The following is a 23,266-nucleotide window of genomic DNA, read 5'->3' as shown; positions in this document are numbered from 1 at the left end:
TTGTCAATGACAATATCCCCACTTTCAGTTTTTAAGGGGCCAACACTGCTCCTGACCACCCTCTTTTTCCTACTATAACTATAAAAGTTCTTCGTATTGGTTTTGATATCCCTTGCAAGTTTCTTTTCATACTCTCTTTTTGTAGCCCTTACTATCTGTTTTGTGACCCTTTGTTGATCTTTGTATCTTTCCCATTCGCCAGGATCTGTGCCATTTTTTGCCTTTTTGTATGCCCTTTCCTTATGTCTTATACTGTCCCTTACCTCTTTAGTTGTCCATGGCTTTTTTTTGGCAAGTAGAGTTCTTGCCCCTCAGGGGTATAAACCGATTCTGTATCACGTTAAATGTTTCTTTAAACATTTCCCACTGATCATCAGTCGTTTTACCCATTAACAGATTTGCCCAGTTTACTGTGGACAGTCTCTGTCTCATCCCATTGAAGTCGGCCTTGCCCAAGTCTAGAATCCTAGCAGCTGATTCACTTTTTTCCCTTTCAAACACTACATTGAACTCGATCATGTTATGATCACTATTGGATAGATGTTCACGCACAGTTAAGCCGTTAAATAAATCTGGTTCATTACTCATTACTAAATCTAGTATGGCTTGCCCCCCTGTTGCCTCTAGGACATGCTGCCGTAGAAAACTATCCTGGACACACTCAAGAAATTCACTACCTTTCTGACAGTTGCTAGTCTGCTTTTCCCAATCTATGTGAAGGTTAAAGTCCCCCATTAAGACCACTATGCCTTTCTTACACGCTTGTCTAATCTCTGCATTTATACAATCTAGCACTTCAGAGCTGCTGCCAGGGCTCCTATATACAACTCCCACTATAGTCTTAGATCCTTTCCTATTTCTCAATTCAACCCATAAGGTCTCTGTTGGCTGCTTACCTCTCGTTATATCCCCCTTTATCATTGAAGTGATTTAATCTCTAATCATTAAGGCTACTCCTCCCCTTCTTCCATTTTCCCTATCTCTCCTGTAGACCTTATAACCCAGTATAATTAGTTCCCAATCCTGACCATCCTGCAGCCAAGTCTCAGTAATAGCTATCATGTCATACCCTCCAATTTGAATTTGAACCTGTAGTTCATTTAATTTATTCCTTATACTCCGTGCATTTGTATATCGAACTCTTAGTTGGGCCACACACCCTAGCCTGACCTTCAGCTTTGATGCTGGGTTAATCGCATTACGCCTTCTAGTTTTTATTTTATCTGTCGTGCCTAAAGTACACTTTCTTTCCGCTGCTCTACGCTTTTCCCTTTCACTCGTCCTTGAACAACTGTTTGTATTATTTGTATTGTAGATTTCCCCTGGGTCTTCCCCTCTCTTGCTGCTCTCAACTTTATTCCCTTCTGACTCCCCGCTCAGGTTCCCATCCCTCTGCCACTCTAGTTTAAACCTTCCCCAACAGCACTAGCAAACACCCCCGCGAGGACATTGGTCCCGGTCCTGCTCGGGTGTAACCCGTCCCGCTTGTACAGGTCCCACCTTCCCCAGAACCAGTCCCAATGTCCCAGGAATCTAAATCCCTCCTTCCTACACCATTCTTGCAGCCACGCATTCATCCTGTCTATTCTCTTGTTCCTATACTCACTAGCATGTGGCACTGGTAGTAATCCTGAGATCGCTACCTTTGAAGTCCTGCTTTTTAATTTATCTCCTAACTCCTTAAATTCGCCTTGCAGGACCTCATCCCTTTTTTTACCTATGTCGTTGGTACCAATATGGACCACGACTACTGGCTGTTCACCCTCCCCCTCCAGAATGCCCTGCAGCTGCTCCGTGACATCCTTGACCCTAGCACCAGGGAGGCAACATACCATCCTGGAGTCACGTTTGCGGCCGCAGAAACGCCTATCTGTTCCCCTTACAATTGAATCCCCTATCACTATAGCCCTGCCACTCTTCTTCCTCCCCTCCTGTGCAGCAGAGCCACCCGTGGCGCCCCGAACTTGGCTCTTGCTGCTTTCCCCTTATAAGCCATCTCCCCCAACAGTATCCAAAGCAGAATATCTGTTTGAGGGCGAGATGGCCCAGGGGACTCCTGCTCTACCTGCCTAGTCCTTTTACTCTGCCTGGAGGTCACCCATTTCCTTTCTGCCTGCGTAATCTTTACCTGCGGTGTGACCACCTCACTGAACGTGCTATCCACGAAAGTCTCAGCATTGCGGATGCTCCACAGTGAATCCACCTGCAGCTCCAGCCCCGAAAGACGGTTAGCCAGTAGCTGCAGCTGGACACACTTTCTGCACACATGGTCGCCAGGGACACTGGTAGTGTCCATGACTTCCCACATAGTGCAGGAGGAGCATATCACGGGTGCGAGCTGTGCTGCCATGACTTGCCTTAGACTCTCAGACTCTCCTCCCGCTCTTGGTCTCTCCTTTTATACTGTGCTCACCTCTTGGACTCTCCTGCCTCACCTGTGACGTCGCACAGTAGTTTTCGAGGAGCAAGTTCTGGGCCAATGTGACCTGAGAAATCAGAAACACCGGAGCAATACCTGATATTCCTACATTACAGTGACTACACTTCAAGAGTACTTAATTGGCTATAAAGCGCTTTGGGACGTCTTGAGATTGTGAAAGGTGCTATATAAAAGCAAGTTCTTTCTATGTGACAGCCCAACTGGCACCTTGAGTGAATCCTCAAAGCAGAGGAATGGCAATAGATTATCGACTTAATCGATAAAGTAAGCAACCAAATCTAATCGGGATGGCCACAGACAGAGGAAATAAAGAGGAGTAAAGAGGAGAACCCAAGAAAGATTTAATGTGAACCAAAAACATGAAAGGAGCCTTGAAGAAAAACCTCAGAAGGGAAAGAATGAAATATTTCATTTGAAAATAAGTGCTGGACGATGTTGGCCCAATAGCAGCTAAGAGACCTGAAGAAGAAATGTCCTGAAAGGTGTGCAATTCCAGTAGGATGTACTCTTAGCATGGTGGAGCTTTCTTTCCCCAAATGCTGAGCAAATGTATGACCCCCACTGAACAAGTTTTTGGATTCCCCTATCTCCACTAAGCATGTTTTGGGCCTCCATCCCACCATCCCACCCCCGCCCGCTGCAAGATTCTCCCCACACAAAACGAGGAAGATGTGCCATCAAAAATTTGTGATAGATGATAGTTTGAAGATAGCGAGTCCAAGTAAGCAGCAGTTATGTTAAAGCTTAGGCAGGTATCTGCAGCAGCACCTTGGTTAGAGACAGACCTTGGAAGTTTCAGAGGTAAGGAGACAACAGTATCACCTGCCTTGGAGACTAAGCACGGAAGACTCAATCAGAGGTAATTACAATAAATAGGAATCAACACAGAACAGGGTGATGGAAGTAGACATGACAAGAAAGATGTTATAGGATAAGTGATGGCTACTATAAACATACACATATGAAAGATTTTTCATCTATTACTAGTTGATTACTAGCTGTGGCATTGCACATAAAGAGTCAAGACCAAGTGTGGTCTTCAGGTGAAGCATGGCTAGAGAGCAGGGGATTATTGGACCAGGAAGTGCAAATGTAAGATTTTTAATAAAATATAATGCTGTAGTACAGAGTGAGGAGCTGGGACATATAAAACAAAGTCACTACAGTGCTGTCATTGGCTGGAGGCTGTACTTAAAGTGTGACAAGTTTACATAGGTAGTTTCCATGTGAAAATAGGATTTTATAATAGAAAATGTTGACACAAAAGTATGAGAACAACAATAGATAGAGAGATAGATAGTGAGATAGATAGATAGATAGATTGATTGATTGATTATGTAAGGCAAGATGGCAGCAACTATCTTTGTGGTTGCTAATAATGATGTTTTCTTCAGTTGAACCTGCTTATCTAATGGTCTTTCTGCTGAGCTCCTTTTTCCCAATTGGTACGGATCGATTACGCTTCTTCCCTGAATCTCACTTAGCGTTTACAAGAGGACAGTTTATAATGAGAACACACCTGCCTGATAGAATAGGGTACTCATGTAAAAAGGATCTGGGCCCAGGCAAATAGACAATACAGCAGTCCACCTGGCATATCAATCCATTAAAGGCAGTAAGATTAGCTCTGGAACACTTCCAGATCACAAAACAGGGTAAAGTGGTATGTGTATGGTCAGACATCACATCACGAGATTGCTTTTTTGGCTCAGCATTTACCAGGAGTAGGCAATATAGTGGCAGTTGTGTTTAGTCGATTCACAGTCCTCCACTCGGAGGTGGTTTAGGATATATTTAGATATGGGAGCTTCTGGAGATAGATATTTTAGCCTTTCTGGACAACCAGTAGCCCTACTTTCTACTCAAGTATAGTGGTTGTAGCAGCCTAGAGAATAGAAAGTCTCTAATTACTGGACATTTCTGTGTGCTTTTCTTTCCATTTTCTGTGATCCCATGAGTAATCCAAGAGTTAAAGGACTCTGTCCTCATTTAAACAAACAAATTGTGAGATAATAATAAAATTATTTTAAACAAATTTAAAATGTAAATGTGTAACTTTATATATTGTCAAGTCCAGCGATGTCATGGCCAGCATGCTGTCTTAAGTGAGAGCTCTAAACTGCTGCCCAAAATTCCTTGTAGAGTGCAGAAAACTAGCCAAAAATAGAAGGTGCAGCTCCCCTACAAAACGCCTTCCAGGAAATCAGCAAAAATAGCAGTAAAGATCTTTCCTAAACTCTAAGCGGGGGCCCAAAAATGCCACTCATTCCCCCCCCCCCAATCATTTGCTTATCTAAGGCCTGCTCCCAATGTCTGGACCCAATGGCCACAAGGACTGCACTGAAGGCATCTACCTCAGTCTCCACTGAAAGCTCTGCATTCAGAGAAGACTCAAGTACAAAATCACTGATCCACCTGCACTCACCTCCCTAGCTGGCAGGTTCAGCTAATTCTTCTATTGTTGATCTGTCGCTTCCTTGCAAATTCCACAATGCTGGCTTTGACTGGCTAAAATCCCACTTGGACCACAAGGAATGCTGACTATAATGCTCACTGAACCTGCTGGTCACCCCACTGCCTCTCCCCCCCCTGTCAGAGTGTTAAGCATTAGCCCTGAAATGGACTCACTTCTCAATAACCTGCCAGGAGCCCCAGTGTTTGAGCACCAAAGGGAGCTGCAGATCTGTCCTCCCAAGGCAACAGCAGAGCTTGCACAGGCTGAACACCTGGTTGTGCCCCATGTTTGGAAGCACACCTTCTCCTCCATCGTCCTACTTCGTGTCGCAGACTCAGATGCCAGTACATTCACCCAACGACCAACCAACACACTTATTTGCCACCCATGATAGCAGCCATTGCAGCACAAACTATTATTAACACTGGCCATGGAAGACTGAGGCCCCCAGTCCCAGGAAGTGCACCCTGAAGTGAAGTTAGAGCAATATGAAGAGACACCACCATCACAGCCAATGGCCCTGGACCCAAAACAAAGCAGCAGCTGAGGACTCCCCAGTTAGCAACTGAAAGCCCTGCCTCACAACATAACCCCCTCAAACCATCAACACTGCAATAAAGCTTCCAAGACAAATGAAAAGCCCAACCCTGATCAACTGCCCCAGACTAAAGCAGGGAATCAGGTGGCTTAAAGAGAACATTCTGATGACTGTTCAGACCATGCACACAGAAATCATGACAATCTTCAACGGGTGATATTGCATAAAATCTGGAATGTCAGTGCCTACAAAGCACTAGGACACACACCCCAGGACCTTTGTCGTGCGAGCTCTTAACTCTCAGACATAGAAGCTAATAATGTCCCAGGCCAGGACAAAGGGTGAACTACAATTCCAGGGCCATCGCTTCTCAATCTTTGTGAACCTCATCTGAACTCTGGCAGAAATGCAAGGTTTGTGATATTATCAAGCTTTTCCTCTGTAACCGAGATATCAAATATAGGATGACCTACTCTGCCAGAAGACATGCCACTCCCTTTTACAATCCCTGGGGAAGCCCATGATTCCTTCAGGGCAAGAACATACTGGTCCCATCATCCAGGAACTTCCAACTCCCCCACCCCACATCCCTATGGCAACAATCTCCCAAAGGGATGAAGAAATGCACCAGGCCTCGCTCCACTTCCCGAGGGCCACCTTGCAACCATCAGAACCAACACAGTGCAGAAATCCCCAACCTAGACAACTAAGATCCATATCCCTGGGCAACAGAGTGACACCTGAAGAAACTTCAAGCATCAGAAGACCAACTCAACCAAAGAGGATAGTTCTCCACAAATTGATTGGACCCAAACACTCACAGACAGCTCACCTGGATCAAGAAACCAAACCTAAATAACAACAATAACACCTTGCATTTATATAGCACCTTTAACATAGTAAAGCGTCCCAAGGCACTTCAGAAGCATGTCTCCTACCATAGGCGTGCCACAATGTGAGGCACACAACACATCACGCCCTCCCCGCACCATGACTGAACTCAAGTGTATCTCTCTCAATGTCAAGGGATTTAACCAGCTGAATAAATGGAATAAGATCCTGACCTATCACAAGAAAGATCAGGCCAGCATGGCATTCTCTCTGGAGGCCCATCTCACCCTTCTGCAGCATGCTAGACTAGTGATTGGGTAGATCAAACAATGGTAACCTCTTTCTTAACCAAGAGCAGAGGAGGGGCTACGCAGAGAAATAGCTATACAGATCATGTGCTTCCTCTTCATCCTGGGGATGAAAATTGCAGACAAGGATGGGCACATTATCCTAACAAAGTGCCATGTAGTGGGAGAGTTGATCATAATGTTCAATATGCCCCAAATGTAGACTTCCTGACATTCTCCACAGCAACATTCCTCTTGCTTGCCTCCCACATGGAAATTGTAAACAATTTTACAACACCAAGTTATAGTCCAGCAATTTTATTTTAAATTCACAAACTTTCGGTGGCTTCCTCCTTCCTCAGGTGAATGTTGTGGAAAAAAAACATTCTTTTTTTCCACAACATTCACCTGAGGAAGGAGGAAGCCTCCGAAAGCTTGTGAATTTAAAATAAAATTGCTGGACTATAACTTGGTGTTGTAAAATTGTTTACAATTGTCAACCCCAGTCCATCACCGGCATCTCCACATCATGGTCCCACATGGAAGGCACAGTGATTGTGGGAGGAGAGCTAAAATGCATGTTCCACCTTTAGCGAGGCAGACTTCCAGCAATTGTGGAGTACACAGGACAGGAAACCAAAACAATCCAAAAGTGATACAATGGCCTAGGCTTAGTCAATGTGTAACAAACATGCACGTCCTCAAACAAGGAATGCACCTTCTACTTAAACCCATACAAAACATACTTCAGAATCACGTATTTCTCCTGAAGCAATCTCATCTGCCCTGAGTCAAGAACTGCCATACAGCACCATAGCCTTCTTCAGCAATGCTTCATCCAATTACCTTCATCCTTGCTAATATACCACCAGGGATTTATGCTTAAATCCTGCACTCCTGTTGACTCTGAGTTTCTGTCTTTGCGGCAGACCCATTTACAAAAAATGGGGGACCCAATACCTCTGAATAATAGTCTGGGAAACTACCAAAGCAGTCCTTAGCGGGCATTTATTGCCTTCTCTTTCACCAAGAAACCTAGAGTGCTGTAACCCCTGGAACAAAGAATAGTGCAGCTAGATGCCTGACACAAAAGACAATAATCAGAGAGCAATGAACAAGCCCTGATTTAAGCAAGAGGAAAATTAAGCATTTCTGTTTTCAGTGGCAGCAGAAAAGCTCCTCCTATATGTCAAGGAAAAATATTATGAACAAAGGGGACAAACCAGGGGAGCTCTCAGCATACATCTTGCACAACAAGTCCAAAACAGAACTGTATCCTCAATTAAGAATGTCGAGGGCAAGCTCATCTCAGACCCAGGTGAAATCAACAAGGAGTTTGTAGACTTCGATACCTCTCAGGCTACTCCTAAAGCAACATCTCACCACCATGCCAACCTTCCAATATCACTCGCATGTAAAAATATGAATACCTGGACAGATGAAACAATGTGCCCATATCCCACCCTACCTCTGCAAGCTCCTCTATCTCTGTGAACCCCTCTGAAACACTCAGATACTCTAACTCGGAACTCCTGTTCATCCCCTCCCTTCGCCCTATCATTGGCCTTACTCTGAGGAACTTCCTCCCTAAAACCTCTTCCCCTTTAAAGACCTTCTCAAAACCGATCACAAAACAAGTTTCAATGGCCCCTCCTAATCTCTCTCTTTCCAGCTTGGCATCCATCTGTGAAGTATCTTGGGATATTTTATCATATAGAATGCTACAGCACAGAAGGAAGCCATTTGGCCCAATGTGCCTGTGTCCGCTCATTAAAAGAGTTATCCAATTAGTTGCATTCTCCTGCCCTTTCTCCATAGCCCTGCAAATTTTTTCCCCTTCAAGTATTTATCCAAAACCCTTTTGAAAGTTATTATTGAATCTCCTTCTGCCACCCTTTCATGTAGTGCATTCCAGATCATAACAACTCACTGTGTAAAAAAAATGTCTCTTCATCTCGCCTCTGGTTCTTTTGTCAATGACCTTAAATCTGTGTCCTCTAGTACCCACACCCCCTGGTCTCTCTGATCATGCACCCCCTTTAAATTTGTACCATTCTACCACATTACGTTAAAGACACTATACAAATTCAAGTTGCTGTCATATTTGATCTCTTCCAGATACTACAAAAGTCAGCAATCCAGCCCAACAATTCTGAGACCTTCACAGCAGGAAACGGCAGGATGCCTCAGATACCTCCAGCTCTCCAAACATGAAGGAGCATTCAGACTTCCCAATCTCAGGCACTAATAATGAGTGGCACAACTCTGAGAAATTGTGGCCTGGAATCTAGCCAGCCCATGGCTTTGCATGGAGATCAAAGCTTCCAAAATAACTGGCCTATATAGTTTTCCATCCATAGACCTCCAGTGAAGGCTGACAGATGTCCAGAAACCCCCCTTGTAGCAACAATACTATCAACCTGGAAAGAAACCTGTGTCTCTGAAAATCCTACATGGCCTACCTGTCCTCCCAATCTGGTCTGAGGAAGAGTTCCCAGATGCATTCATTATGGGTGCATTCTGGAGCTGGCACAAGAAATACATCACTCGGCTAGGCTTGACAGGGGTCTGATTATCCACTTCCAACAGCTGGCAGAGAAATGTCACCTCCCGAAACATGATCAGTACCACTACTTCTAAATTAAATGCTTTCTTCAGGTTCCAGCATGCTGTAAAAGCTCCCACATGAGCTCACCCTTGGGAACTGTACCTGCACTCCCCGACAGACTTCTGCAAACACATACCTACTGTTTTCTGCATGTTTGCATCCAGTTCAAAACATAAAAGGGATAACTGGAGGAAGACCTTGGAATATGACTTAAGTCAACAGATAGCAGAGGAGGAATAGAGGTATGGAAACAAACCTTCATAACTACCACCTGCAACAGAATGCGAGAGTGTTACCTTAAGATAATGGATTGAATGTATTACACCACAGATGATTCACAAATTCCATCTTTCCCTTCAGGATATTGTTGGAGGGGCTGTGATGAGTAAGGCATACCGCTACATTTATTCTGATCATGTGCTTATATTCAGCCATTCTGGGCAGCTGTCTTGGAAGCCACGGACAATGGGACAGGCTCACAATCCTGCACACCTAGGATAGTGTCTACTGAGGCTATTCACTGGAGAACAAGCCCCCTACAATTAACAAGCTAATACAGGTGTCACTGCTAGCCACAAGAAGACACATTTCCCTCCCTCCTTGAAAAAGTGCAACTCTCTCCACAAAAAAATGTGGGTGAAATACTTGTTGGATATAGGTCAGTATGAACAATTGATGCACAAATTCCAATTGAGCTGTGGAAGAATCAGGTAACCTGGTCCCCTTTCCTGGAAACGATTCGACCCATACACCTAGATCGATCCCCAGGAAGGTAAGGATGGCTCAACTTGGAACGTGATCACAGGCTATTGAGAACTTTCTTCCATTCGACTGGACCACAAAAGCTCCACATTGGGTACTCCATTCAACCCTGCAAAAGTAGGTCTCTTGCAATTTCCCCATGACTCAGCTGAATTTGAGGGATGCCACTAAATTACCATGACCCTCAAAGCAGTTCTCAGTGAATGCTTAACAATAGTAACTTCAATGTGACAATGTATATCCCTATAAATACAACATAAGAAAACTAATTATAAATCTCACAAATTGCATGTTATGTATTTTTATTTGAATAAAAAGGCCACCAATGAGATATAATGAAACTCCCCATTAATGAGGCTCACCATTGTTGCACATGCAATCCACTCACTTTATTTGCAAAGCTATTTGTTACTTAAACAATTGGTGTGGAAATATTTATAATCCAGTAATGTGATAATGAACCCACTCCAGTAAGTTGCGGAAAATATCAAGTTTGTAGTAACACTGCATCCAGGGGAAAAACATAGGAAGGGTTTCGCTACCCACTACTACTGTGTACTCTTTCTTGTCTTATTTATTTTTCAAAAAATATACTTTATTCATAAAATTTGCAACAATACATACAATACAGTTGTCATATCTCATTCCAAACATACACAATACAGATTATACAATTTGCAGGTTACATCAAGTACAGTTCAATGAACACATTGGACATAATTACAGTTCATGACACTCTAGGATGCCTCATTGCATCACAATCAATACAGGTGATTCATTACAGATTCATTACAGGTACATTACATTTCATTACATCAATTTGAATTTTACATTCTGCCCGAGGGGTTTTCCCCTGATTTCAGCCCCTCGGTATACAGTGGTGGGAAGGCTCTAAACGGTTGCCTTTCCCCACAGAGCCTTTGCGGCGGTCGCACCCATCCTCAGTGCGTCCCTGAACACGTAGTCCTGAACCTTGAAATGTGCCAGCCTGCAACACTCAGTCGAAGACAGCTCCTTGCACTGGAAGACCAGCAAGTTTCGGGCAGATCAAAGGGCTTCTTTCACCGAGTTGATGGTCTTCCAGCAGCAGTTGATGTCCGTCTCAGTGTGCGTCCCCGGGAACAGCTTGTCTTATGCTACGGTCTCAAGCCACACATAAATAATGAACAACGCAAACGGTTGACGGTCCATAGTATTTATTCACTTTGTATCATACAAAAGAATTTCTAGCATTTTTTTTTGAAAATCCTAAAAATGTACATTAAGAAAACTAGATAAATATAATTGTTTAGAATTCATCATCGAGTTGTAAGGCCAGTTCCACACTACCTCGAAATACGATAGCACCCCGTTTTCTCTCTCATTTATTGGCTATGTGAGTTAGTGCTAGCAATAGATGTCGCAATATCCCTAGCTGGTCCAATCCGCTTTGGGAACGCGGACTCACAATGCAATTGAGCACGTTTATCAAAAGGGTCTTCGCAGAGTGAATGACTTGCTCGTTATTATGTCCCTTACACATAAGTCTCTCAATTGCTTGACTTCAAATTCAACGTGCTTCCACCAGGAGCCGCGCTCACTCTTCCCAATTGGCCACTGTCAGTAGAAGTCGAATCGAATCCTGCGCTGGTGAAGCAGGAGCCTGGCGCCACCTGCTCTACCGATCCACGATTGGCTACAGGCGTTTCTGATTGATGGGACGTGTGGCCAATCGGGTTCGGTCCCCGGCGCAGGTCGGCACCGCCCCCTCGCGGCGCTCTCGGAAACAATATGGCGGCGGTTTCCAAGACTATCCTGTTGTGAAAGTGACCATTCGCATCTGTTTACAAATATTTAATTTTGATTCTGTCAAAATGTATTATTTTAACGTCCGCGAATAGCGACGTTTCCGGTAAGTGATGACCAGCCGGCGCACAGCATTGAAGAGGAATCCCATTCGCTCTTGTGCTGTGTCCTGAATCAGACCCATGGGATTCCTCCAGGCTCTAACGCCCGCCGGGCTCCCACAGTCTGAAGATATTTAGGTACATTTCACTAAAACTGCTTTGACTAATTCAGTCTGCATTCTGAGAGACGGCGGGCTGGTCCGTATGGCGGGAGGTCTGTTTATTTTTCCCGAGTATCCACGCTCTCTTAAACATTTTTTTCTCTATTGAATCCTCACTATTATAATTGGAAATCACGAGCTTCTGTCGTTTTTAATTTTGGAAATCGAAAATTACGAATATCCCGTAAATGATGAATCAGAACTCTACTATTCTCATTGGAGAGTCAAATTACGACAATTTGTCACAGATCTGTCAAGGCTCATTCGTTTTCTTTACTAATTTTGTTTAAATAAGAAATGAACGTTTCTTTGTGCTCTTGCAGACTCTTACGGGAATCGAGCTGAGCTCTGTACATTGACTAAATGGGTTTATCATCGGTCTTATTCTTTGTGCTGATCAGATCCCTCGCTCGGTGAACGAGGGATTTCGGGTCTTAGGTTTCGGGAAAGCAGTCCAGCTGCATTGGTATTTTTTATTGTAGTTATTGTTTGTGTTGTTGTTGTTGAATATCCATACAGTCTCGATCTCTGTTCCAGCTCGTGTTATGTTCCACATGACTGTAAGGCAGTGGTTAGGGTTTATTCGTGCCGTCATCCACACATTTTATGAAAAGTGCTGATTGTTGTGTGCACATTATGGGCAAGTGGCAAAAATAACGAAGTGTGCTTAATTTTCGTTAACAAGTTTGGAAAGGAGAGGATGGCGGCGTACTGTTTCCCTTGATGGGTAAATTGGTTTCCTAATAATATGGTGTTGCATATTGGGTTGTTTGAATTGGGCTACATTTAACTTTCAGGGTTTTGGGTTATACATTGAGACGTTGTAGGGGCAAATTGATCCATTTAACTGTATTTACCGTGTGTTAGTTGTCGGCTTAATCCATTGATTTAGCGTTTAAGTTCTGCATTGTTGATACTTTATAAGCCGCAGCTTTTGTTAATTTAATGAGCCCCCCCCCCCGGTACTTCCTATTAGCAAATGGGCTGAAATATATATTTTTAAGTTTTGTACAATTGAGCTCTATTCAGATGGTTCGCTAGATCTGTGTTCGGGGTGAGTATTTCTATTGTTTTTTAATTGTAAAATTCACGTATGGTATTTTGTTGCTTAAAATTTATCAGAATTGCTTCAGAAATAGCTCTTGGGTGCACCTGGCGAGCTCGCCAAGATGTTAACCACCTTATGTCTTGAAGATCTTTCCATGGATTTTAAATATAGAAATGTTGCGAAATAATGCCAGTTTTGCAAATTTGACTGTTCACATACCTGTAGATTGAATTGCGACTTCAAACGTAGTTCTACATTATTATTTACAGTTGGTATAAAAAAACGTGGACTAGAACGGATTGGGCTTGTTATTCTGCAAAGATTCTGCATTATGCGCCCGACTCGGGAAATTGTGAAACTGATAATTGATTTTTTTTTAGCATTGTTTCTGGAGTTGAACCTGGAATTGTACCTTTTATACATTATTTCATAAGTGTCATTTTAGACACTCGAACCCGTACAACTGTAACTAGTACAATATGGACATGATAAACACGATTATTTGGGCAGTGCCGATCTGTAGAATAACCAGTGGATTTTTGTCATAGCCTACATTGCGTACTCAAGTTCAGAAACTAGTTTAATTAGCTAAATAGGAGGGATTTTTAAAGGGATTTTTAGATTATTTTTTTAAAAATGTTTATTTTAAATATTAACTTTTCTGATGGTAACAATATTGGTTAATATGTAAGAGTTAAATGTTGCTGGTTATTACTCCTGTACATATTAAATAGTGAAAGTATGGTTGAAAGTAAATGCAGAAGATGTTATAGGATGCTGCATATCATAAGTTTCTAGATCCTACCTTCAGTATGGCCATTAGCAGCTCAGCATATCTGGCAAAAATGGGGTATATTTTTCACCCATTCAGAGTCAATGGCCCTATATGTAGTTCTTTCATCTCTGGCATTTGAATTAGCAACTTTCCCAAATGATGGGATAAAAATCTCCTGGTCTGTTGGCTTTGGATACTGTAAAGTTTTTTCAAAAAGTGAATTTTTGATTCCATCAAGGTGAGAAATGTCAGTGTTAGGAATTGGAACACTTACACATTTTGGGCACCTAGTATGCATCAAGCGCTCCCAGATCATGTATAAATGGTGACTTTAAGATAAATACTACCTCTATCCCAACAATGATCCTTAACCTCAACCTCAAGTGCACCAATACCCTATCATTCCAAATTTTTCCATTTTTTACATGAGCCATTTTTAAGAGTGAGATTGATAATTTAAGATTGAATTGCATTTACTATGAACTGGATTGTGGCAATCCAAAGTACTCAAGACCTTTACCCCCCCCCCAAGACAGGAGTCTGGGTTCGATTCAAGCTTCGGTCCCAGAGGTGAAAGGACTATAAGGTGGCCAGTCTTCCGCCAAAATTGAATTGGTGTCTCTATTTCTTCCTTGGTTAATTGAGCAGATGAATACCCTGTTTACAAGTCTCTAGTGCTGCTAATAATGATCAACCTATGAGGGCGTATGCAAAATTGGCTTTGGGCTACTAGTTCTTTTACACAATTTATTTTTAAGCTTTCCTTCCTATGGGGAAACGTCTGAAAGTGCAGCTGGAAGCCAGTCATCCAAATAAGAATTGGGATTCACTCTGGGGATATCACTGATTTGAACCCATGTCCTGCATGTTGGGATTCCAGTATGTTGCTTCACTTTTTTAAAAACTGCTTTGTCATTTTATTTTGTGATGCTGAAGTAGCCAGTTGAGTTAATTTGTCTCCTTTCTGAAAAAAAAGTAATACAAGTATGTTGATTTTCACTGAAAATGTTACATTTCTTTTTGGCTTTGTGGAATTTAATGTAGATAAATGTACTATTTTGTACAGACCTATATTCAGTGGGATTACCACAATTGTTGAGTGGTGCATTCCATAACATAGGCCACCACAAATATTTTTCCGAGAAGCACCTCTCTATTGTTGGACACTACAAACATTTTAGTTGGTTCATTCAAATAGATTTTTTTTAAAAATATTTTTTGAAATAGTCATTAATTTGAATTGTTATAAGATCAGGTACAGCCATTAAATGAACACTCTATGGTTCTGAACTGGTTGTAGATGCTTCCAATGAAATGACAGACTTCAGAAAGTGGTACGCCAAGATCACACATGCATTCCCAGAAATAGAAACATGGGCCAATAGTGTAATATTAATTGCAGTCTTTGACAATGCACATGGGTGTAAAACATGGATTCACCATCATCACAAAACAGACATGATGGGATATTCATGAAGTGGCGCAGGCATCCATTTGATGCTACCACACCGTGTAGTATTCTCCAACTCTGGTAACTAAGATGAGAAACTTAATAATGGGTCTTTCACTGTGAATATAGAGAGTATCTTGATGGGAAGCAATGGCGAGGAATTTGAGCATATGCAAACCAGAGAGTGCAGGCTCTTTGTAGAATAGTATGGCATTTCAGAATGGGTAATTAAGAGATGATTTGTATGGTTAGATGGAGGTCTTGAGACTTCGAAATAAGAAGCAGGACTGGGCATAGAATCATAAAAATTTACAGCACAGAAGGAGGCCATTCGGCCCATCGTGTCTGTGCCGGCCAAAATAGAGCTATCCTAATCCCACTTTCCAGCACTTGGTCCATAGCCTTATAGGTTATGGCACTTCAAGAGCATATCCAAGTACTTTTTTAAATGCGATGAGAGTTTCTGCCTCTACCACCCTTTCAGGCAGTGATTTCCAGACCCCTACCACCCTCTGGGTGAAAACATTTTTCCTCAGCTATCCTCTAATCCTCCTACAAATTACTTTAAACCTATGCACCCCTGGTTATTGACCTCTCTGTTAAGGGAAGTAGGACCTTCCTGTCAACTCTATTTAAGCCCCTCATAATTTTATACACCTCAATTTAAATCTCCCCTCAGCCTCCTCTGTTTGAAAGAGAACAACCTCAGCCTATCCAATCTTTCCTCATAGCTTAAAATTCTCCAGTCCTGGCAACATCCTCGTAAATCTCCTCTGTACCCTCTCTAGTGCAATCACTTCTTTCCTGTAATGTGGTGACCAGAACTGTACGCAGTACTCAAGATGTGGCCTAACTAGTGTTTTGTACAGTTTCAGCATAACCTCCCTGCTCATTTATTAGCAGAGGTATAGAATATAGGAATGTATCCCGTATGCCTTCTTAACCATTTAATCTACCTGTCTTGCTAGCTTCAGGGATCTGTGGATGCGCACTCCAAGGTTCCTCTACACCTCTCAGTATCCTCCCAATTATTGTGTATTCACTTACCTTGTTTGCTCTCCCCAAGTGCATTACCTCACACTTCTCTGGATTGAATTCCATTTGCCACTTTTCTGCCCATCTGACCAGTCCATTGATATCTTCCTGCAGTGTACAGCTTTCCTCCTCACTGTCAACCACACGGCCAATTTTTGTATCATCTTCAAAATTCTTAATCATGCCCCCTATATTTAAGTCTAAATTATTAATATATACCACAAAAAGCAAGGGACCTAATACTGAGCTCTGTGGAACCCATTGGAAACATCCCTCCAGTCACAAAAACACCTGCCAACCATTATCCTTTGCTTCCTGTCACTAGCCAATTTTGGATCCAACTTGCCATTTTCCCATGGATCCCAAAGACTTTTACTTTTCTGACCAATCTGCCACGTGGGACCTTGTCAAAGGCCTTGCTAAAATCCATGTAGACCACATCAAACATGCTACCCTCATTGACCCTCCCTGTTACCTCCTCAAAAAATTCAATCAAGTTAGTCAGACACGACCTTCCCTAACAAATCCATGCTGACTGTCCTTGAATAATCCATTTCTTTCTAAATGACGATTAATAGTGTCCCTCAGAATTGTTTCTAATAATTTGCCCACCACCGAGGCTAGGCTGACTGGCCTGTAATTACTCGGTCTATCCCTTTCTCCCTTTTTAAACATCGGTAAAACGTTAGCAGTCCTCCGCTCCTCCGGCACCATGCCTATAGCCAGGGAGGATTGGAAAATGATGGTCAGAGCCTCCGCTATTTCCTCCCTTACTTCTCTTTACAGCCTGGGATACATTTCATCTGGGCCTGGTGATTTATCTACTTTCAAAGATGCTAATCCCCTTAATATTTCTTCCCTCACTGTTTTTTCCATCTAATGTTTCACTCCTCTTTAGCTACAATGTCTGCATCATCCCCCTCCTTTGTGAACTCGGATACAAAGTATTCATTAAGAACCATACCACATCTTCAGCCTCCAAACATAAGTTACCTTTTTGGTCACTAATAGGCTCTACTCTTTCCTTAGTTATCCTCTTGCTCTTTATGTATTTATAAAACATCTTTGGTTTTCCTTGATTTTACTCGACAGTATTTTTTCATGCCCTCTCTTTGCTTTCCTAATTTCCTTTTAAATTTCACCCCTGCACTTTCTATAATCCTGTAGGCTTTCGGCAGTATTGAGGTCTTGGTGTCTGACATAAGCTTCCCTTTTTTGCTGTATCTTCCTCTGTATGCTCCTTGACATCCAGGGGACTCTAGATTTTGCAGTCCCACCCTTTTTCTTTGTGGGAACATAATTGTTCTGAACCCTCACTATCTCCCCTTTGAATGCCTCCCACTGCTTTGATGTGGAGATGCCGGTGATGGACTGGGGTGGACAAATGTAAGGAGTCTTACAACACCAGGTTATAGTCCAACAGCGTTATTGAAATCACATGCTTTCAGAGCTTTCCTCCTTCCTCCACTGCTCTGACACTGATTTACCTTCAAGTAGCTGTTTCCAGTCCATTTTTGCTAAATCACTTCTCAGCTTAGTAAAATTTGCCTTTCCCCAATTGAGAACTTTTACTCCTGTTCTATCTTTGTCCCTTTCAAGTGGTCATTTGCAAGTGGGATCAGGGTAGTCTGCAGAACCCTTTAAATATGCCCCACAGAATAAGGACAGATTTTATTTTTTGTACAGGACTTACAATCTGAACTATTGACATCCATATATCCCATACTCCAGTATTTCATGCAGCTGCAGTATGTATTATAGTCAGTCTCCCTCTTTCTCTTGTATTATTCAAACAGGCATGCACAGGTGTGGATTGTGTTGGAGCAACATTCCCCTTTTGATTAGAGGAGAGTTTCTGCTGGAGTATATCATGTTTCAGATCTTTAGCAAATTGTGACAAAAGACAGGCAGGTTGGAGAAGAAAATCCCCTGCAGTTTGATGCAGAACTGCATGTTTTAGCCCACACTGTGTGCAGCTGAAGTTTTTGTAGGGCGGAGGATGGGAAGTTGGCCAGGAGAGTGTTGGAATAACCTGGAGGTGACAAAGGCACATATAAAGGTTTCAGCAGCAAATAGACTGAGATAGAGGTGGAAATGGGCGATGTTATGGAGACACAAGCAGAGATGGAGAGGATATGGCGATGGAAGCACAGTTTGCTGTTCAACAGGATGCTGAAGTTGCAAATTGTCTGACTCAGCCTGAGACAGTGGCGAGGAAGGAGAATGTAGTTAATGGTAAGGGTATGGCATTTGTGCTGGGTACTGAAGGCAAAAGCTTTGGTCTTCCTAGTGTTTAGTTGGAGGAAGTTATGGTTCATCCAAGACTGGATGTCGGACAAGCTGCCTAACAGCACAAAGGCAGTGGAAGGGTCAAGAGCAGAGGTAGAGAGGTAAAGCTGGGTGGTATCGTCACATGTGTGGAAGCTGACCCTACTTTTGCTGGTTATGCTGGGCTGCTAATTGCCATATTAAAAGTAGGATCTAGAAACTTACGACATTCAGCATCCTATAACATCTTCTGCATTTATTTTCTGTGGAGAATGTTGCCAAGGGGCAGCATGTACATAAGGAAGAGGAGGGAATTAAGGATGGATCTTGGGGGTCTCCTAGGTAATAGTGTGGGGATGGGAAGGGAAGCCATTGCTGGAGATGCTCTGGCTACATACAGCTAAGTAAGGATGGAACCAAGCAAGCTTGGAACTGGGCAACCGAGGAAAGGCATTAAAGGATGATGATGTGGTTGACTGTGTCAATGGCTGCAGAGAGATTGAGGAGGGATAATGCACCATGATCACAGGGAATGTCATTTGTGACTTTGGTTAGGGCTGGTTTGGTGCTGTGGAGGGGTGGAAACTTGTTTGGAGGGATTCAAGCATGGAGAGGTGGGCATGGATCTGGGAGGCAACAACAAGAGTATGGATGGGAAATGTTTTTTATAACCTTGAAAGTGAAAATTTTGATAGTTACAAACTTTGTAATGTTGACCCCTGTCTTATGTAAATGTTACCCTTTTGTTTTGTCTTTTGGGTGGAATTGTAGGGGCTGTCTTATACATTGGTTACCTTGTATGCAAGTATGTATGGTTGTTTTCTTTTGTAACACACTCAATGTAAAATGAATCCTATTCACCCCGATCGATGGGAAAGCAGCAAGAGAGCAGTTAAAATCGCGTGACTCCATTTCCTACTCCAGCGGGAACTTCATTAATAAATGCAAATCGGGGTCTTGTGACTTACATAAGATCCTGATGGCATTCTAACCCGCTTTTGAGTGGGTTGCCTGCCGTGGCTGCCCCGACAGGTAAATCTGTTGGAAAGCCATCAAGGCCACTGAAGGCAAGTTGAATAACTTTCCAGGAGGAGCATGAGTACTTCTCCGGTTCCCACAAAGAAAGTCTAGACCTCTACTGCTCTGCCCCCCGCCCCCCCCACCGCAGCTGTGGGATCCTTGCAATAGCTTGCACCCCCATCTCAGACTTGGCTGCCAATAGCGTTCTCCTGATGCTGACGGACAGCCTCTGAGTTGCCCAGTCCTCGTCCTTCCCTATTGGCCTGCTGCCACTTTCCGACAGAAACGGATGAGCAACTGATTGGCATCATTCAAATGAGGCCCGACTGTTAAAAGCTGCCGGGCCTCTGACTCAATTATCATGTGAGGTGCATGGAGGAGAGTTCTGAGACTGGATGAATTAAGTCAGCAAGCAGATCAGAGAACCAATATATTTGATCACTTCTGATCCCAGTTTTTTTACTTAGTTTTATAGTCTGTTGTATTGTGTTTTTAGAAACCAGTGAGGATACCAACCCATAAAAGTCTCCTTAGCTACTTTTGAGGATTTCCTTACGTTTTACAGTCTCGAGATCAATGTAGCACAAATCCTCAATGGAGAGTAAATAGAAGAATACATATTCAGAGAAATCCTGACAGTATGACTTAGTATCTTTTTCAGATGGTTCCATGTTTCATGGTGTGATTGATTAAGCTAGTATGCTGGCTACCTCCTGAAGAACGTTATTGTGCTGATTTTCCATCCTGCTGGCTGGTTACTATACCTGACTTCTTGGGGATGATTTTGGTCTCATTATCACCCTGTTTGCACTCAAAAACAGGTGAAAAATAGAATCTCAGCTCCTTCTGTCAAGTTTGTGCTGGTTGCAGAACTTTCTGATTTTCTGCAGGGATGGGTGACCTGAAACAGGCGGGTGCCTCGTGAATACATACAAATACGTATAATGTTATTACAATGCCGATGAGATTTCCTGACCTTATCACCTGACTAATGCCATTTCTAATTCTCACTCACAAACTATTGGCAGTAGAAGTGTTGAGGTGGCCATTAGCAATGCTGTTTAAAAGGATCCTTTACTGCTCTCAGGTAAAGCTGTATGGAGCGTTGGAAATATTTTTATTGCATTGGCTTGTGATTATTTTGACCTTAAAAATTATTAAAAGTTCTTTTAGTCATTATAGTGGACTCTGAACTATAAAGGAGCTTTTGCATGGCTTGAGGGTACTTCTAAGGATCCCCTTCCGGAAGGTGTAGGAAGAGGAAGGGATAAATAGAGCAAATAGAAGAATGTATGCTCAGAGAAATCCTTACCCTTCTAAAAGAGATTATGGGCCCAGAACACCATAGTTGCAGTTCTCACAAGAACAATGCATAAGGAGGCTTTGCTTCACCAGGAAGGCAGTGACTGAATTGTGTCATATCCTGCAAGAAGACCTGCAATTAACTACTACAGCTAGTGCAGCACTGCCTGTTGCAGTCATGGTCGCTGCTTTGCCTCTGGCTCCTTCCAGTCTGTCACAAGGAGGAACATCAGCCAATTTGCAGTCCATTCCTATGTTTAAATAGGTGATTGACGACTTGTTTGTAAGTGCAAACAGATTCATAATTTTCCCCATGGACACCTGAAAATAGCAGGAATGGGCTCTGGGTTTGCACAGATTACAGGATTCCCCCAAGTCCAGGGCATCATTGACTGCACCCATATTGTTCTGTTGACACCTTCACATAACATAAATGTCTTCCTGAATTGCAAAGCGTATACCACTTTATTAATGTTCAACTGGTATGTGACGACCAGCAATGCATCATGCAGGTTTGTGCTTGCTTATCTGGTAGCTGCCATGGTGCTTTTATATTGCATCAGTCAACCATTTTCACCACTGTTATCCCCTGCACAGTAAGTTAAAGGCTGGTTACTTGGAGATGAGGGCTATCCCATGCACACCTGGCTTATGACTCCTTTTGAGAACCCATGCTCAGCAGCCAAACTACAATCATATCCATGGTTGAACTAGAGCTCTCAGTGAGCAGACCACTGAGGTCCTGAAAGAGCAACTGAGATGACAGGTCTGATGGCCTCCTCCAATACAGGATAGAAAGAGTGTCCTATATGATTGTTGTATAGTCAATGCTGCATAACTTTGTTTTGGAATGAGGACCACACATGGAGATGCTGTTGGAGGAGTGCCGTCAGCATGATGAGGGAGAGGATGATAGTGCGGGAGTGGTTACCTGTAGCCAGAGCTGTCCGGCCGCAGATCAGTGAAGCGAACTTCAGCCGAGCAATCCGTGCTTACCTGCAATAACTCGTGTTAACCTCCATCCCAGTTCTTCCACCTTACAGTCAACAACATCTGCTCAAATACCAAAAATCACCTAACCTTGCAAGGTCACCAGTCACTACAGGAATAGTCTCTGCACCCAAAGATTGAAAATAGCATAATGGTCTTAATGGCTTACAGTAAGCTTTCAAACTATTTCTTACCCTGATCTAAGCCCCTAGTGCCTGTCTGAAGTGCTCTTTTACCTACTCAAGTACTTCTATGAAGTGTTTCCCCAATGGGTGCATCATGGAAGGAGGAGGCTGGTAAGGCTTATTTAAGGGCTCGTGAGATGGTCATGGTTGGCAACCTCTAGGAGCTCAGGCCTGCCCTCTGCAGACTGCAAAAACTCTGCATCTGGCCCAATTTGCTTTCTGGTGGGCATTGGTTCAGTGGGCCGCAAGAGTACCGAAATGTCATTTTGAGAGATGTCATCATTTCCCATTCCCATTGTATGATTCTCCCTGCTACTAGACTGCAGTTCATCACTTTTATTGATCTACGGGAGATCAGACTCTAGGACATCGCTGAACCAGGTGAAAGCCCAATCCATTTGATCTCTCAGCCTGGTCACATTTGATGGGAAGTTTGGAAGCTTACATGGCTTCCAGTATGAGCCTATGGTTGACCGCAGTGCATTGATGCCTTGTGTGAAATCCCCACACAAGTGGGTAGTAGGCTGCACCATACAGCCCAACATGTTTTGGAAGCTTCTTGGCAGTTAGTGCAGTGCCTTTACTAATTGCTGGTACACAGAAATCATTTTTTTAAAATGCTGGGCCATTGCTGGGTGCAGTGAGAACCAGGAGGGAGATAATTTACCCAAGCGATGGGAGGAAGAAACTTGGTTCTGCCACCAAGTAGGCGTAGATGGAGGTGGCAGAAGAGTTGAGCAGCAGGGGCACGGTGCCCAGATCTTGGCTGCAGTGCAGGAAGCGCTTTAATGACCTAACTAGGTCAGGAAAAGTGAATACAGTTGATGATTCACCCCCCCCCTCCCCCCCCCCCCCCCCCCCTCACTCTGTCTTGGCAAGCCTACTCCATCATATTACTCCTCACAGTTTCAGCAGCAACCATCCTTCACTTTCTGTGCACTTCCTTACCTTCCCATTTATGCATCCACCACTGCCACTCACCCCAATCCTTCTGCAATGTGATAGTCTGATAATTACTTTCACTCAATGCACTGCATCCAACGGGTGAAAATGACACCTTGAGTCACTCTCAGTTCTGTTCTTTCACCGCTTGTAGGAGAAAAGAGTGCAAAATGCAAGGGAAAGGGCGAGGACTGGAGGTGGCTCTCCACAAATAGTCCAACTGACATGCAGAGAAGGAGGCCACGGAGATAAGTGGCGCATCTTCATCCTTATCCGTTGGAGA

General features: G+C 43.2%; 1 protein-coding gene across 3 annotated transcripts in view; it reads left to right on the top strand.

The window, feature by feature from the left end:
* The first annotated feature begins 11,707 nt into the window (after positions 1 to 11,707).
* Positions 11,708 to 23,266, top strand: part of LOC137327206 (rho guanine nucleotide exchange factor TIAM1-like) — a 281,965-nt gene continuing 270,406 nt past the window's right edge. For 2 of the 3 annotated variants that reach the window (XM_067992769.1, XM_067992770.1), the window contains exon 1: positions 11,708 to 11,812. The gene's annotated coding sequence lies outside the window, so the exon portion shown is untranslated. The remainder of the gene's footprint in view (positions 11,813 to 23,266) is intronic. The other variant, XM_067992771.1, reaches the window with a different exon arrangement.

The sequence above is a fragment of the Heptranchias perlo genome, chromosome 11 (assembly GCF_035084215.1).
Source record: "Heptranchias perlo isolate sHepPer1 chromosome 11, sHepPer1.hap1, whole genome shotgun sequence".
In the NCBI taxonomy this organism is placed as follows: domain Eukaryota; kingdom Metazoa; phylum Chordata; class Chondrichthyes; order Hexanchiformes; family Hexanchidae; genus Heptranchias; species Heptranchias perlo.
Note: the sequence above shows the minus strand (reverse complement) of the source record. Positions and strands in the feature narration are given on the sequence as shown.